The 18,713-nt window shown below is 41.8% G+C and overlaps 1 protein-coding gene across 1 annotated transcript in view; it reads left to right on the top strand.

Moving 5' to 3' along the window:
• The first annotated feature begins 15,137 nt into the window (after positions 1-15,137).
• Positions 15,138-18,713, top strand: part of PDE5A (phosphodiesterase 5A) — a 122,358-nt gene continuing 118,782 nt past the window's right edge. The window contains exon 1 of the mRNA XM_039320158.1: positions 15,138-15,483. The gene's annotated coding sequence lies outside the window, so the exon portion shown is untranslated. The remainder of the gene's footprint in view (positions 15,484-18,713) is intronic.

Below are 18,713 nucleotides of genomic sequence, written 5' to 3'. Positions count from 1 at the left end.
TGGCCAATAGTAAGGAGAGAGGAGTCTTTTGTATGTGTTTCAGGCCAAGCAATGATTGCCCCGATTCTTGCAGCATAGAGTCATCTTACTTTTGGCCTTTGTTAAACCCTTTTTTAATAGAATGGAGTGCAGAGGAGAGATGCAATTGCTGAAGTGTAGCATGGACCTACCGACAGATGTCAGGATATGCAGACTAATGTGACATATTAAACTAATTTGATTGTTTTTGGAGAGGATAGTTTCAAGAATCTAGCCAGTTAAATCTTATTTAAGAAATCTAATGGTTTTATGAGTTGTTGGATCAAAGTAAAGGAATTCTAAAGATCTGTTGATCTTGTGGGATCACAAGATAACAAAGGAATTAACAAGTAGGATAGTGTGAATTAAGGAATATTTTATGCAGACAGTTTATCTAAAAACTTTAACAAAAAATAAATTAATAGTAGCTCAATGTGATAATTAATGAATTATGTAATTATATAATTAATGAATTATAATTACCTTACAGTGAGAACAATCAACCAGTGGAACAGCTTGCCTTCAGAATTTGTGGTGCTCCATCACTGGAGATTTTAAAGAAGAGACTGGATAGCCACCTGTCTGAAATGGTATAGGGTCTCCTACTTGAGCAGAAGTTAGACTAGAAGGTCTGCAAGGTCCTTCCAGTTCTGATATTCTAATTATATGGACAATGATGGTAATAATCCTGGGAAAATGTAACTGAATATAATATGGTTTACTTTCAAGTAAACACAGCTAATACTGCAAATTTAAGAATAATCAATATTCTTAGGAAAGAAGTAAGATATATATATATATATATATATATATATATATATATATATATATATATATATAAAAAATTAACCTAAAAATTGAGGAACGTAGTCTCCTGGGTGTATACATATTCAAAAGATAAAAACAAGCACCAGAAGGTAAAACAATTAAATGTTTAATAAATAAATAACCTAGCTTTCGATGGCTGTTTTGCTGCCATCATCGTCAGGGTGTTAAAAGCCAGAGGGTAGGGGAGCTCGTTTATAAGCACAAACGTGCCTGCACACGGCTCATAGACCTGTTTGAAGATCGGAACCCCTGGAGTGGATGATGACTGCAACCGCCCCATTAAGGGTCCCATCACGCGTTCCCAAGTAGCACGGTGGAAGCGTGAGGGCGCACGCGCGAAGACCGCAGTTGGAATTTCCTCCGAGGGGAGAGTTGAATCGGACGCCAAACTGACAGGAACGGAGATCGCAATGAACTGCTGTGCATCCCACACACGGAAGGGCAGTGGGTTGGGGGCTATAGGGGAAGATGGGAGCACGGATGGGGTGGCATGCCCCCTGAGAGTGATACGTCAGACATGGGGGAGGGAGATAGCCAGATCCGGGATTTCATCGCAGGATCGGTCTGCAGTTACACAGGTTACTCTGGTGCGAAGTGACATGGAATGCTTGCCTCCCAGCCTAGGAGCCGCACGCAACAGAGAAGTAATCAGCTGCAACAACTTAGAACTCAGAAATACTTCTGACATGAGTGATGGGAGGATCAATCGAACTCAGAAATACACACACACACACATACATATTCAAAAGATAAAAACGAGCACCAGGAGGTAAAACAATTAAATGTTTAATAAATAGATAACCTAGCTTTCGATGACTGTATTGCTGCCATCATCGTCAGGGTGTTAAAAGCCAGAGGGTGGGGGAGCTCGTTTATAAGCACAAACGCGCCTGCACACAGCTCATAGACCTCGTTATGGGGCCCGGTCGATTGATCCTCCCATCACTCATGTCAGAAGTATTTCTGAGTTCTAAGTTGTTGCAGCTGATTACTTCTCTGTTGCGTGCGGCTCCTAGGCTGGGAGGCAAGCATTCCATGTCACTTCCCACCAGAGTAACCTGTGTAACTGCAGACCAATCCTGCGATGAAATCCCGGATCTGGCTATCTCCCTCTCCCATGTCTGACGTATCACTCTCAGGGGGCATGCCACCCCATCCGTGCTCCCATCTTATACTACTCTGGTCTAATTGTGCTTTTTCATGAGTTATATCAAAATCATACATACTTCCCTTTTTTATAATTATCCTGATTGCTGACAGTAATAAGAATTCAGAGAATAAGGGCTGCTCAGCAGCAGACTGAATTTATTTTGTCTATCCTTCATGGCTTTTCAGATCTAAAAGTTTTAGATTAATCTAAATTAGTCTAATTTAAGATACCATCTCAACTTTCAGCCATTTATGTAAGTAAGATTACTAATATGTTAGGATTGTTGTATAACTAATGCCTTAGTAACTTATTGTTGACATGGTTTGTTTATATGTGAGCCAAATTTGTCCTTGATCTTCCATTTTCCTTTTTTCACTGTGGTCCAAAATAATCAATCCCTTAAAAAGGAATTTATGCTCCTTAAAGTGAAAATATATGCTAACTGGAGAAGATAGTGGAATATATAGAAACATACACTTCTACCCCTTTGATTTTATGTTGGGGAGAGAGCGAGAGAGCACATTTTTATATATTCACTCTAGAATGTTTATAGCCAACTCCTATCAGATTCAGGAGATGTATGACATTGCTAAAACAGACTTAATATGAAAAAGTCTTTGTTCAGGTTAAGTTGAAATATATTTATTTCAGATGTCTGCATATATGTATACAGAAGAACAGACATGTCAAACACAAGGCCCGTGGGCCGGATGCAACCCGCTATGTGATTCCGTCCAGCCCGGGGACCTGCTCTGGAAAGAGTGAAGAATACTCATCGCACCTCAGCCTGGCCAAACGCACCTCAGCCTGGCCCAGGCCGACTGGGTGTTGATCTACAACCTGGTTGCGTCCATCAAAGCCAGCGTTAAATCCACGGGGCAGCCCTGCCCTGCCCCGAGTGCACATGCAAGTGGAGTCCGGCGCCCTGCTGGCTGTCTTGTCCCGCAGGCGGACTTCACCCAGGATGCAGGCGCATACCCGGGAGCAGGGCAGAGGTGGCAAGGCAGCTCCTTGCTGATTTCAGTGGATCTTAAGCTGAGCACATTCTGGCTTTGATGGACGCAACCAGGTTGTAGATCAGTGCCAACCCCCCCCCCCAGCACCTCCAGCCTCGCAGCCACGAGGCATCCCTTTCACTAACACAGACCCCTACACATGTGGATAGCAAGACCGGCAGCAACATGGCAGCGCTGGCAATCTCTCCCCCTCCCATCACTCCTTCCTGAGCATGGAGGAAGGAAAGAGATGAGAAGGAAGGAAGACAGTATAGCAGAGAGGAGAGTTGGGGGGGGATTGGCGCTGGCTGGGAGGCTTTGCCAGAGCTCTGAAGATTCAACAGAGAGGTCAGGAGCTCCGGTGGCCTCCGCGGTGGCTGGCAGTGGGGCGGGGCTTTTGGGGAGGGATTTTTAGAGGGAAGAGGAGATTGATTGGGGGAAGAAAATGTTATTTTCTCTTTTCTGGGGAGACAAGCCAAAAGGAGGGAGAGCAAGGTAGAAAGTTTATTTTCTGGAGAGAGAATAAAAAGCGTTTTTGCCAACTTCATACCTCGCTCTCCCTCCTTTTGAGCGTGTTCTGGCTTTTATGGATGCAACCAGGTAGTAGATCACTGCCACCAGCCCCCACCAGCACCTCCAGCCTCGAAGCCACGAGGCATCCCTTTCAACAGGACCACCACTGTCCGCCTACATGGTATAGGAATGGCTGGCAGCAGCATATTAGTGCTGGCAATCTCTCCCCCTCCCATCACCTCTTCCTGAGCACAGGGGAAGGAAAAAGATGAGAAGGTGAAGGAAGGAATGAGAGAGGAAGAAAGGGAGAGTGGGAAGGAGTGAGGAAGGAACAGGGAAAAAGGAACGGAGGGTGAGAGGAAGGAAAGAAGGAACGGAGGAAGGAAGGAAGGGAGAGTGGGAGGGAAGGAGGGAAAAGGAGGGAGGAATGAAGGAACAGGGAGAGGAAGGAATGGAGGGTGGGAGGGACCATGTCCCAGAGCTTGACCTAGTCCCATCCTCCTTTGCTGGAGACCCTCAGATCTGCTCCAGTCCTGCCCAGGCACCCCTGAAGTAAGTGATGTGAGCTGGCCACGCCCACCCCATAAACCACACCCACTCCGGCAACACCTACCTGGCCCAAGGGCAAGCACAATGCTGATGTGGCCCTCAATGAAATTGAGTCTGACACCCCTGCATTAGATGGTAGGGAGAAAAGGCAATGGATGAATTTGCAAAGCTGTGATTTTTTTTTTTAACTTGGTAAATGCTTTTACTAGGATTCTGTTTCCAATGCTTTCTAATTGTTCAGTGCTGATAAAAGTCTTTCTAAAAGCAGGAATATATATAATATATAATTTTAAGTTATAGTTAAAGATAGAAGATAGAAAATTGTTTCCCTGTTTATGCTGTGGATTCATGCCCTTGAATTCAATTGTAGATTCAGCAAAACAGTCTGAAATGAAGCATGCTGTTTTCTAAATTATGGTTTACATTAGTTGAAATATTGCTTAAAATTAATTTAAACCATGCATTTAGAAAACAGCATGAATATCCCACATGTTGGCATTTGTCATTCATCGACGGTGACCATGGATTCTGCATAGTCTTATTGTGGCTTATATCCATTTTTGTTTATTTTTATTTTATTCTTGGGAATTCTAAAATAATCAATTTTACGATCTATTGTACTGAAAAATCTACAGCAGCATTCAGAACAAACTGATAAACTTCAGAAATTGGGGCTACCATCTTTGTTCAGGTACTGCTGGGAAATTTCAGGTGAAATGGCATTGATTATCCAGAGATAAAACTTGTGGCCTTCTTTGTTCTCAAAACATTTTCTACCTATTTCAAAAACTGGCAAGTAGTTTTATACTTCTTTTTCTTGTTTTAAATTACAGATTACGGATAGTCCTCAACTTACCTCCATTCATTTAGCGATCGTTTAGAATTACAGTGGCACTGTAAAAAGTGACTTATGACCATTCCTCACACCTACAACCATCACAGTCCCTCATAGTCATGTGATCACAATTCAGGTGCTTGGCAAGTGGCATATGTTTATGATGGCTGCAGCATCCCAGGATCACGTGATCATCATTTGCAGCCTTACCAGCTGGCTTCCAACAAGCAAAATTGATGTGGGAAGCCAGCTTCGCTTAACCATTGCAGCAAAAAAATTGGGCATAGTCACATGATGATTCACTTAACGATCGCATCACTTAGCAACAAAATTTCCAGTACCAATTATGGTCGTAAGTCAAGGGCTTACAAACTGTACAAATTTATTTCATTAAATGTTCAAAGAAGTGGTAAAGTAAAACAGGTAAATTCTTCTAATTCTAGACATGACATAGAAATTTTATTTTGTCCTTGGAATAGGCTGTATGCTTCCTTCCTAATTTTTCAGTACCTGAGAGGGTAGAAAGTGATGGAACTATGACTAGGTAGCCACTTGTGCTGTTTAGCAAATATCTAGGACTTTTTTCTTAAATTAAGCTTCTCTTTATATGTATAGTTTATTTCTAATTTTGAAGAAAATCTTGGCAAGTTACATCACTGTCATTCAGGAGGTTGCTACCATTTTTTGGCACTATCTCTGTAGGGTCAGTAGATTCATGTGTTCTGAATGGCAAGAGCTTGTCTTAAGTTGACCTCTTACTCAATGATATCACAATAGGAGCTAAATGTCAGACATTTGAGACTGATGATTGTCAATTTGATACAGTAAAATTGTACTTATTTGTTCAATTTATACAACAGTTTTCTTCAAGAAAATTAAGGTGGCATATATAAACCATGATTCTTATCAGGCATAAGTAAATTACCTCTAAATGGGACAACTTTCTTGAAATGAGCCAGTATCTCTCATTTATGTTCATTATTTTTGAGTTAGTTTCTGGATTGTAAGATCATGAAGCCTAGCAATTACCCATTTCTTTGTTTCCTGTGGAGGAAAAAAAATCAAATGCCAAAGAGATTTACTATGTTTATCCAGCTTAGTCTCATTTTAAAAACATTATTATATACAGAAATCTTACCAACTGAAGAACATTTTAGAAACTTCCAGAGAAGCACAAACAACATTTTAGAAGATAAGTTTTACATTCATGAATCGGAAGTAAATTTGTACAAACTTGAGACTTAAAGTTGCTCTTAAGAATAGTGTACATTTATTTTCTACTCCCCACTTATAAAAATAAAAAATAACAACACTTCAAATACTAAAACACAGATTTTTGAATTTCAAAATTGTGCAGTTAGAACTGAACCGTGGGTAACATATAACAGCCTACTTGTTTAACAGCTTCATTGGAAAACAATAAACCAGTGGGATGGTTTGCCTTCAGAAGCTGTAGGTATTTAATCACTGGAGGCTTTAAAAAGAGACTGAACAATTATTTGTATGAAATGGTAGAGGGTTTCCTGCTTGAGCAGGGGGTTGAACTATAAGACCTCCAAGGTCCCTTCCAACTCTGTTATTCTATTATTCTAAAATTGAATCAGTCTTTTGCAATATCCTGCTCTTCCAATTCGTGTGCTTTCCAGTTACCAAGTTAGCAAAAGCCAATTCAGGAACTATAGTTGTTATGTCCCGAGCCTTGCAAACGGCTCGGGCGTTTGCAGGCAGTCCCGGGCAGGTGCAAAGCTGCCCGGGACCAGACAGGCTGTCGCCAGCGCCGTGCGCATGCGCGGGTGCTGGCGCGGGAAAAGTAACCCATTTACCCGGGAGTTGCCTATATAAGAGGCTGCGAGGCGTTTGGGCGAGGCTGAAGCCATCTTCCTGTAAACTGAACGCTGAATAAATGAAACTGAGAACTCCAGCTGCTTCTCGTGTATGTTTTCCCGCCACGGACTCAACACTGGCGACGAGGATGGGATGCCTTGCACTACCTGGAAAGGAAGAAGTGTAAGCTTACCCAAGGAGTCCTGAGCGGCGAAAGAGGAACGGCGTCGACTCGGCAGCTGCCCGCCAATCCGGGTGCGCATTCGGGGGTAGGCTGGCTGATAGACCCGTCTCCTGAAGATCCGAAGATGGCGAAAATCGGAAGGCTTTCGGAATTCGACGTCTCACATCCAGAGCGGTGGGAGTCCTACGTATCCAGAATGGAGAACTACTTCAAGGCAAACCAAGTGAGGGAAGATAGCTTGAAGGCGGCCACCCTGCTTTGCGTTTGCGGCCAAGACGCCTTCGAAATCGCAGAAAACCTTGCAGCACCTGTCCCAGTAGAGTCTGTAAGCTACGCAGACCTGAAGAAGCTGCTGAAGGAGCATTTCCATCCCAAGGTGTCCGTTATCTCATGGCGCCACACCTTCGAACAAAGGGATCAACGGTCCGGTGAGTCAGCCAAGGAATACATCGCCGCGTTACGGAAGGCCGCCAAGCCCTGCGAGTTCAAGGACCTCGAGGAACGACTGAGGGACCGATTCGTGTGCGGGTTAAGGCATCGCGAGCTACAACAGAGACTTTTCGCAAAGGAAGAATTATCCTTCCAAGACGCCTTAAGGGAAGTCACCGCAGAAGAAGCAGCAGGCGGCGCCGTCAAAAACATGCGGCCGATCAGAAACAGGCAGAGGGTGCGTCCGTGCACCAGGAAGATGTCCGACGAAACTCCGAGGAGGATCCGGACGAGGAAGTTGACCGTCTACACCCCGCGAAGGAAGAGAACCAGAAGGGAAGCTCTTCGGCTCCGCTCAAGTGCATCGGCTGTGGAGGTCGCCACAGGAGAACCGACTGCAAGTTCCGCTCCGCTACCTGCCGGGCATGTGGTAAACAAGGGCACATTGCAGCTGTGTGCCTGGGCCGACGAAAGGCACAACCCCAAGAAGAACGCCTGAAGGGTACCAGATTCCCCAGCCAGAATAGGGTAGGTTTTTGCGCTTCGCGAAGAAGCATCTGTAGAACAGGCACACACAAGCCCATGAAGAAAAAGCTGTCACTCAACGTGAAGCTACAAGGGGTTCCATTATCTATGGAACTAGACACAGGGTCTGCCCTGTCCATCATTTCATTGCATACATTTAGGAAGATTTGTTCCAGAAGTGGGTCTAAGGCCAAGTTAAGGCCTTCTGATATTGTATTAACAGATTTTCAGAACTCAAGAGTGTGTGTTAAGGGGGAGGCCACCCTTAACGTGCAATACAAGAGTTTTGAAGGTCCACTAGACTTATTAGTAGTAGGGGGTGAACGAACGAGTCTCATAGGACTCGATTGGTTTGAGGCCCTGGGGATACACGTCACAGGACTCAATAGCTTACAAACACTCGACCTACAGGAAGTCTGCAAGAATTTGCAGATGTTTTCAGCCCCCAGCTGGGCACATTCAAAGGACCACCTGTGTCCTTAAAGCTAGACCCCACTGTCACTCCCATTAGGATTAAAGCAAGAAGGGTCCCTTTTGCTTTAAAAAGTAAGATTGACACTGAACTAGACAAACTAATCCAACAGGGAATCCTAGAACCTGTTGATTCCAGCCCGTGGGAGACCCCCATTGTCACGCCTCTAAAGGCAAATGGGGACATTCGCATTTGTGCTGATTACAAATGCACACTCAATAAGGCATTGCAGCAACATGCCTATCCTGTTCCTGTGGTCAGTCACATCCTGGCCTCTCTCAAGGGGGGGCGTGTTTTTGCAAAGCTTGACCTAGCTCAAGCATATCAACAGCTGCCTGTTGATGATGATGCTGCATAGCTCAGACCTATTGTGACCCACAGGGGAGCCTTTAAGGTAAAAAGGCTACAGTTTGGAGTGAATGTCGCTCCTGGGATTTTCCAAAGCGTTATGGAAAACACACTACGAGGTATACCAGGGGTCTGCCCCTACTTTGACGATGTCTTGATTGCAGGAGACTCCACACACATTCTAGCTGAAAGGCTTAGGGCTGTCCTGTTAAGATTCAGGAAATCAGGCCTCAAGCTCAGAAAAGACAAATGCCAGATTGGGGTGCCTTCTACTGAATTTCTGGGATTCAAAATTGATGCTGCTGGGATTCATCCTGCTGAATCCAAACTAACTGCTATTTTAGAAGCACCCAGGCCAAAGTCCAAGGCCGAACTTCAGGCCTTCTTAGGCCTCCTGAATTTCTACAATTCTTTTCTTCCACATAAGGCTAGTGTAGCTGAGCCTCTTCACAGGCTACTAGACAAACATGCTGTGTGGCTGTGGTCACAAGCACATGAGGCTTGCTTTAAAGAAGTCAAGGCCTTGCTCACTTCTAACAGTGTTCTTGCACATTTCAACGAGTCTCTCCCTGTGTGCATCGCTTGTGATGCGTCCCCCTACGGGATTGGAGCTGTCCTGAGTCACCTCAGGTCTGATGGAACTCAGCTTCCTATTGCATACTACTCCAGAACACTGTCTTCTGCCGAGCGCAACTACGCTCAGATAGACAGGGAGGCTCTGGCTGTTGTTGCTGGAATTAAAAAATTCCACGATTTTCTATATGGCAGGCATTTCACGGTCTTCACTGACCATAAGCCTCTGCTGGGACTGTTTACCACACGTAAGCAGACTCCCCACATCATTTCCCCTAGAATGCTTAGGTGGTCTATTTTCTTGTCTGCATATGATTTTTCATTACTCCACAAGCCTGGGAAAGAAATGGGCCATGCTGATGGCCTCAGTAGATTGCCTCTGCCAGTAGTAGAAGCTGACCCCGCCCAGCTGTCAACATTCTATCAATCCAAGCCTTGCCCGAGCTCCCTCTTAGTGCCAGGGATGTTACCGCTGAAACAGGTACAGATCACACACTTTCACGTGTCCGCTCCTGGGTCCTGTCCGGGTGGCCTGAGCACTGCCCTAGTCCTGAGTTTCAGAGTTTCTGGTCCAAAAGAAACGAACTGTCCCTTTCTCAGGGTTGTCTGCTTTGGGGAAACAGAGTTGTCATTCCCACCTCAATGAGGACTAGGGTCTTAGAATCCCTCCACGAGGGTCATCCTGGCATTGTTCGTATGAAGGCTCTTGCACGCAGCCACTTGTGGTGGCCTGCTTTAGATAAAGATATTGAGGCTAAGGTACACGCATGCCACCTGTGCCAACGATCTCGCCCAGAGATGCCCCAAGCTCCTGTGCATAGATGGGAGGAAACACAGTCCCCATGGTCTAGGGTGCACATTGACTACGCTGGGCCCTTTCAGGGCCAGTTCTTCTTGGTCCTTGTTGACAGCCATTCAAAATGGCTTGAGGTTGTGCCTGTCTCATCCACCACCACTGCAAAGACTATTCAGGTACTGAGGGGGATTTTTGCTGCACACGGGCTGCCAGATGTCATTGTGTCCGACAACGGCCCTCAATTCACCTCCTCCGAATTCCAAGCTTTCTTACAGGCAAACCTGATTCGTCATGCCACGTCTGCGCCTTTTCACCCGTCCACCAACGGTATGGCTGAACGCATGGTGCGCATCGCAAAGGACGCCTTGAAGAGACTCACCTACGGGGACTGGCATCACAGGTTGGCTGACTTTCTCCTTTCTTATCGCACCACACCGTCCACTTCTACAGGGAGAAGTCCAGCTGAACTTCGTTGGGGGCGCCAACTTACTACTAGACTTGACCGGTTGCATCCGGACAGACTGCCTTCATCTACCTCACATCCTAGGGCACCTAGACAACTACTTGTGGGTGCCCCGGTTTGGGCTCGCAATTACGGGCCTGGTCATACATGGGTCCCCGCTTCTGTGTCCAGGATCACAGGTCCTCTCTCCTACGAGGTTGCCCTGGACAACGGTCGTGTCCTGCGTCGGCACATCGACCAACTTCGCTCTAGGCGAGACTTTTCTGCTGAGACTCCTGGGTCTTTTCCAGGGGGGGAGGGGGACCCTTTGGAGCAAAGGGAAGGGCAAGAGCTACTGCCCATCTCCACTGAGGGAGCCACAAACGGCTCGTCCCAAGGTTCTGCAATTGCTCCGAAAAGAAAGTCATGGAGCTTACCCACACAACAGGCACTCACGCCTACTCCAGCCAGGGAGTCACCCCGGGGGCATACTCACTTTCCACACACATCACACAGCACTCCAGCAACGGAGGATACCCGGGGGCATCCCAACAAATCATTCCCCGCAAGAGAGCTGGCACACAATTCCCAAGGTTGGCCTGACCTTACCCCAAATCCTACAGGGGGTCAAACATACACAGAGCTAGTCGAGGAACCAAGTCCCGACTACAACAACCCTAGCACAAATCAGGGAACACCTGAGTTTTGGGAAAGTACAGAAACCCACACGAGCCCGAGCACAGAATGGGGTTCAGGGAATGGACAGCCTCCTGACAGGTCTTGGACTGACCTAGGAGGTTCTACAGAGACGCCCAGCAGTGGCTATCACTTCAAGGGGCCTGAGGGTCTACAGCTAGGTAGGACAACCAGGTCACAAAGCAACAGAAGCCCTGGCCTGACGAGCCCGGTGGGCAAGCAAGCAGGCCAGGCATCGGGGCACAGTCCTTGGAAGACACCAGGGCACAATAGAGAGAACAGGCTCACGCCTCCCTCCAGTCAGGGGACTTATGCCAGTAACCCAGAGCTAAGAAGGTCACAGAGAGCAAAGAAATCTCCTAAGTATCTAGAAGATTACATAACATTGCTGGCAAGGCAAAAGCCAGTAATCAGTGGGAGCACTGGGGAGCAAAATGTCATATAAAATAAATGTTGTATGTTGGTAGTAGTTTTAGCCCGGGGGAAAGGGGTGTTATGTCCCGAGCCTTGCAAACGGCTCGGGCGTTTGCAGGCAGTCCCGGGCAGGTGCAAAGCTGCCCGGGACCAGACAGGCTGTCGCCAGCGCCGTGCGCATGCGCGGGTGCTGGCGCGGGAAAAGTAACCCATTTACCCGGGAGTTGCCTATATAAGAGGCTGCGAGGCGTTTGGGCGAGGCTGAAGCCATCTTCCTGTAAACTGAACGCTGAATAAATGAAACTGAGAACTCCAGCTGCTTCTCGTGTATGTTTTCCCGCCACGGACTCAACAATAGTAATATTTAGTATACATCCAGGTAAGAAAGACCAGGCATAAGGAATTGCTCTGCAAGATCTGTTCAAATGATTGTACAGAAGTTTGAGTAGATTTGGCACTTTTCAGAATCTGTCTTCCTCTCAAAAATTGTATATATGCAAGCAATTTTTTTTAATAATGTGTTCTCCACAATCCAATACTTGAACAGTAATAAATGTGGAATGTTAAAAGAAGATATCCAGTTATTTTAATACTGCTCATAATTGTTTAGTAAGTTTTTTAAAAAAATCTTGACAGCCTTTGCAAGTTAGCATCAACAGACTTCCCTGGAAGGGATGTCTACAAGTCATGCAAATTATGGTCTCTGAGTTTTCTAACTCGCATTCAGGGCTTTTTTTTCTCATAGAACGCCCAGAATGGAGTTCCAGCACCTTTTTTTGGATGGAACCTTGTAGGGTAGGCAAGGCGGGTTCTATGACATGTGTGAGTTCCGGCACCTTTTTTTTTTTTAGAAAAAAAAACTGCTCGCATTAATTGTTATTTGCTATGGAACTGCCTTATTTTTAATAACAAGAAGCAATGAGTTTTGAATTATAAAAAAGTAGATTTCAGCTAGACTTCAGGACATAATGGCAAAAACAATTCAGCAATTAATGGCAAAAACAATTCAGCAATTTTATTCATTCATTCATTCATTTTTATCCTGCCTTTATTATTTTTACAAATAATTTAAGGTGGCAAACATATTCACCACACTTATCTCCTATTTGTTCACACAACAATCTTGTGAAGTGGATTGGGCTGAGAAAGACTGACTGGCCCATAGTCACCCAGCTAGTTTTCATGGCTAAGGTGGGATTTGAACCCATGATATCCCACTTTCTAGCCTGTGCTTTAGCCTCTAGACCAGGGGTCTTCAAACTTGGCCCTTTTATGACTTGTGGACTTCAACTCCCAGAATTCTTCAGCCAGTGTGCCTGGCTTCCTTGGGATGTGGCATGTGGTAGATTTTACCTCCTTGGAACTATTTCAACAGAGACTATATGAGCATCTGTCAGGGATGCTGTTAACTTGTGGACTATTACTGTGAAGGAGATCTGCCCTTGTGGTCTATATTAAAGTGAAAACAGTGGACAGAACTGATTGAATGTCGGATTATCCACTTTTCTTTCCATTTCAAACATTTGCACAAGTTAGGGAATATCAAATAATATTTTGTTAACAATAACAATAGGAAATGTTGGAGCTTGAACAAAACTCTGAGGTTATTATACAACAATGACAAGCGATATAATTTTGTGGATGGTGAGCACATTGGAATATCAATACCAGTTCTAGTTATATTATTAAGAATTGGTTTTAGGCTGATAAAATAAACCCAAGATGGCTGATAACTGTGCTGAATGTTAAGGCTCCCCTATTTACCTTCTTATAATCTTCTAACCCTTTTTATAACTATTTGTTCCTACATCAAATAATAAGTGATTTCAAAAGGTACTGAAGAAGGCCAGTTGGTGCTATTCTTCTTCTTGTTGTGCCATATCCATTATCGGATGTTGGCGATCATGTTGGCGATCCTGTTTTTATCAGCAGCCACACGAAAAAGTGAGTAATTAATTTTGCCTTAGGCTATGTTAAAATATTTTGTTCCCTCACATTCATAGACTCAATTCAAGGCCTTTCCACACATAAAAGTGGCATTAACTGAAGACTGGTGCTTCTCTTGTACCATCCATGAGGTCTCAGATGATCTTCATTAGTTGAGTTGCTTAACTGGAAGACAGCAAACTCTGCTGATTTTCCAGAGGAAACATAGCCAAGATAGTTGTCTCGTGTTTACTCTTTAGCTGAGCAGATAGTTCTCACTGGTAGAACTCCTGCCTTGGTTCTGCAAGTTTTCTATCCTTTTCTGAAATGAAAACATTATTTGCTTTGCCACCAGTTCCCATTCCTTTATGGCTATTATGAGGGGCAACTTTGCTATGGTGAATATTTCAGAATATGAAAAGCAAACTCAGCAAGAGAAGAATGGAAAGGTTAGTGCTGATTTTTAGTACTTCCCTATTGACCTGCTGGAGGGCCTAAAAAAAGAATATGAAGATATTCATGAAGACTTCCATAGGGCAATGGAAAAATACCCTTTTGATTTGGGAGATGAAGCTTTATGAAAGGAACATTTTTGTGAAGAATGTAGAATAATTGTTTCTAGAGATGGGAAAAAAGATTCTTTGAGGGGAAAAGTGCAGTTATATTCAATTGCTATGTGTGAATACATCTCTGAATATACTTTTGTTAAGAGAAAAAGAGAATAATCTGAAAAAAGAGAATAAAAAAATGAAAAAAGAGAATAATCTGAAATACTGATTCTTCTTAACAGGAAGTTGAAAAAACTTTTTCCTATTGTTATCAGCGAAAAACTATTTTTATAGCTGAATTAACTCATAATATTCAAGGATCTCCATATAATATTACAAATGATGCAACACTAGGGACAAGATTCAGGAACACCATGGGGAAAAAAGACAGCAGAAGTTGGCTTTAGACATCCTGCCAGCCATTTCTCTGCAAGCCTTAGATGTTACAAAATAAACACTGGCCAGTTAGAGTTTTCATTCCTTTCAGCTTTGCAGTACACGTAAGACCAGCTCAAGAGGTTTTTGTTTCTGTTTTTTTTTTTTTTTTGCCTGAACCAAAGGAGAAGGTGATGTTTTTAACTATATACAGTATAGTAGAAGTGAAATACATACAGTATATATTGCAATGGGTGGATTTTTCTGAGGCTGTGATATTGACTGTTTGCTTTCTTTGTGTATGAATGGCATACAGGACCAGTTATTTATTAAAGTTAGCTGCCTAAGCTGCCTTATCATCTGTCTAGGCAATTGATAAAGTATTCAGATTCAAAATCATTGCAAATTCTACTTGTTTTTTATAAACGGGAATGTATGTATCTAAAGGCCAGTTTTTCAATTTCTCTCCAACAGAACTGCAACATTTCAACAATTTTCAACAACCAGTAAGCAAATCATCCCACTATGAAAAGAGGGGGGGAGGGGGGGAGGAGGGGGAAGCAGTTACAAACATTCTACAGATCCATCTCATCTTCGTTGACACGTTTGGTTTGGATTTGGAAAGAGTTTGAGTTGAACTGCCAAGTGCTTTCTACAAACAGTCATTTTTGGTGATTGTTCACTTCACCAGTGCTATATTTGGACTGGAAAGTAAAGCTGGATGAGGAGAAAGAGTCACTGTGATACAACAGGAAGGTCTCAAGCAGATGACATTATATATAAGGAAGAAATAACTTTAAAAGCTCTGGGTAAATATCTACATTATCCACATAATATCTACATTACACTTTTTCCCATGACATCATATTCAAAGTAGACTGCATATTATAGACCTTTCACTGAAGAAAAAGAAATCTTTTAAAGTGCAGAAACATAGAAATGGTTGACAAAGTAAGGATGTTGATGCAAACCATTACAAATCTCCAACTATACAAGAGAAGGAATTATACATGGGATCTCAGCAAATTGCTTTGAATTACAAGGTAAGAATGAATATCTATTTATTTGGAACAGTAAATAGAATAAAATAATATGAAGAAGTGAAGAAGGATATTAGAATGAGTATTTTATTTGGCAAGTAACATGTTTGTAAAGTCATGTGCTTTGTGGAAGGAACTAAAATGTGAAGCCATGGGAGATTGAACTAATGTTCAGAAAGTCAATAATTCATTTTAACCAATTTAAATTGGTTCACAGAAAAAAAGACTTCCTTTTTATTTTTTTATTTTTAGAAAGGAGAAAATCAGATTTGTCAAATGGAGCTAAGAAGGGTTTTTAAAGTATGTTAGCAGCATATTTTCTATACTACGCAGAATTGTAATAATGGCACTGTTTCTGTTAAATTGAAGCTGAACAATTAGAATTACAAGAATAGTCTACATACAACTTCTTGTTAATCTAATATTGTATACAAAGATGAGTAGAAATAAGTATTTACAATGATCTTTGTATTTGGGTCACTGTTATTAATTATGTATTTAGGGCACAATCTATTCCTTGTAGAAGTGATCATTAGTACTGTACTTCAACTGAGAGCTGTAACACATGAACATTCAGAAATGATACCTTTTAAATTTTCATGTTGATAATGTAATAAAAACCTCTGCAAGTTTGTTTAAAATGTGTGTTCCAACCCTGGAGATTTTTAAGAAGACATTGGACAACTATTTGCCTGAAATATATAGAAGGGTGTTGGGCTAGAAGATCTCCAAGATCCCTTCCAACTTTTTTATTCTTTATTCTGTTAAAATAGTTTAAGTATGTTTACTAAATACAATAAGGCCTTTAAGTAAATATGGCATTTTAAATATTTTTAAATATTCCAGAATCCAGATGACAGGAAAAGTAGCAGTCAGGCTCTTGGTCATATATTCCTTTCCAACTTCATTTCCACTGCAGTATGGAACTTTATAGGTTTACTCTGTATTAGTGAAGAGAGAGATAAGGCAATCTGAACTGAACTGCATCAACTTTGAAGAAAAATATCATAAGCAGGAGTCATACTGAGGCTTTATCATTATCTGAGGTAGGCTGACTTTGTGGGTCGTCTGCTTCTGTAAGTTCAATATTGATTGCATTGCTCACAAATGGTAATCTTTCTCATTTTTATTAAAGTTGCAAAATGCAATGTATTAGTTGACAATAAAAGGGTATTGAAAGAAAAAGGAAATGTAATCTACCTGAATTTTGTATGAAAGCACTAAATTTATATTTGGAGTCAACTGAATTTCATTTGTGCCTTCATATTCCTTACAATTCTCAAAGCACAGATTTAATGTTTCCATTTCTTGCAGAATCTGCAGTTACATAGAGGCTGACATTCCTCTTAAAATAGTTGCCTCTCAACAGGCTTGGGAATAAAATCTTCTTTAGCACTCAAGGAAGCCCAAGGAACATAGCCTATTAAAATTGTAGGTCTCAGGTGGAGCTTTAAATATAGTTCTAACACATTAAGAAAAATACCACAGCAAACTTTCTCAGTGCCAGCTTGCTCATTTAGCTTATTAGCAAAATCTGACCATTAAAAAGAGGGTTATAGCAATAATTCCACAACACAGTCTAATATAAATATTGCTAAATACTAACTCTCAGCATTTGTTTAAGCTAAAACCCAGGATGGTCATTATTAAAATAATACCTGACAGAGCTAGAAGTTTCCAAGTTAAAAAGTACACTCTGGTGAGTCATCTTCAACTTTTTATTACAGAGTTCCTATTGCTTTTCTTGTTAATTGTTCAGCAGTTCCTGAATGCATGTAAGGTTAACTTCTAGATCTTTGTTATAAAGGGTTTGAGGAATAAGTCACACAAAAGTTATGGATCATGATTCCCATTTTAAAAATTGTTTATCCTCACAAAAGATTAAATTTTAGACAACATTTTAGAAAAGTATTTTCTATAAATGCTATAATTTTAACACAAGTAGACATTTGAGCAATTTTCTGTGGCATATTAGACTAGGAAAGAATGGATGAAGCAGTAGCATAAGTACAGTACAGTAGCATAAGATAGTACAGTAGCATAAGTAATTAGGAGCAGCATTTTGAAAGAATTTCCTCTTGCATTACATGTGTAATATTTTATAATGATTGAAATATTTTCCAAACATTGGATACACTCTTAATTTAAAATCTGGTAGTAGGCATAGAGAATAATAGCTAGTTTCAGTGGAATAAAATGTTTAACTGTACTATTTTGTAAGAACAAGATCTTTTGGTTGCAAAACATTTAATATTTCCTTTCATAAAGAAAAACATAAAGATTTTTGATATAGTAAAAGAAGCAGTCAGTCTGAAATGCTTTTTTAAAGGCTTTTTGAGATGACTTGAGAATGCTCAAAACTAATGCAAATTCCAGAATATATGAGAATTTGAGAAAATATTATATTGTAGCTTGAAAGGAACTAGAGCTGGGAAAAATAATTATGATGGTCTTGCAAAACGAGTTTGTGTTTCTTACTGAAGATCAGCTCACACTAAATTTGGTTATACAAAGGTGTTGAACACCTATTGCAGAAAGATATAAAACTAGAATTGTCCATTGCTACATTCCTGCCTAGCCATCCATTTCTTTTTTTTAATTCATATTGAGAAGATGCACAATATAAAACAAGCCTGCACTGTAGCCATATATTCCTATTTGCAAGCTGTAACATTGGACTCAACATACAATTTACAAAAGCCATGCGGCATTCTCCAAATGTATGAGATCAGAGGTGGGGGGGGGTGTCATTTGGTGGATGTCATTTGGCATTTGAGTGATTTGCCAGAGGCCTCATTCTAAAGATTAGGAGGGCCTGGGCGAAAATTAAATTTGATTTTAATTTTTTTATATTTATATTTAATAGCAGTTAAATAATTATATGCAGTTCATACAGTTGTTAATTATGTGGCATAAAATTGTTGTCAATTCTATGAATTTAATTATTTTCCCCTTTCAATCATATTAGAAATTTCACACAAGTTGGAGTTTTTGTAGTGATCCCAGAGATTAAGAAAAGCTTTCAAGGTCTCCTGCACCACCCCAGGTGGTGGTCTCATGCCTGGCATATAAGATTAGGATTGGAGGAAATGCAGGTTTAAATCCACAATGAATCTTGTAGATATGCACAGAGATACAACTTGAAGTTCTTAGTTTATTTAGCCAAGTGGATTTTTAAAAATTCTATAATAAATAGATGACAATTGGAAATTTACCAGGCAGAATGCATAGAT

This window comes from Crotalus tigris, unplaced genomic scaffold, assembly GCF_016545835.1.
Source record: "Crotalus tigris isolate CLP2741 ecotype Arizona unplaced genomic scaffold, ASM1654583v1 scf7180000023625.2024221, whole genome shotgun sequence".
Lineage (NCBI taxonomy): Eukaryota > Metazoa > Chordata > Lepidosauria > Squamata > Viperidae > Crotalus > Crotalus tigris.
The sequence above is the reverse complement of the archived record's forward strand: the minus strand, read 5'-3'. Positions and strand labels throughout refer to the sequence as shown.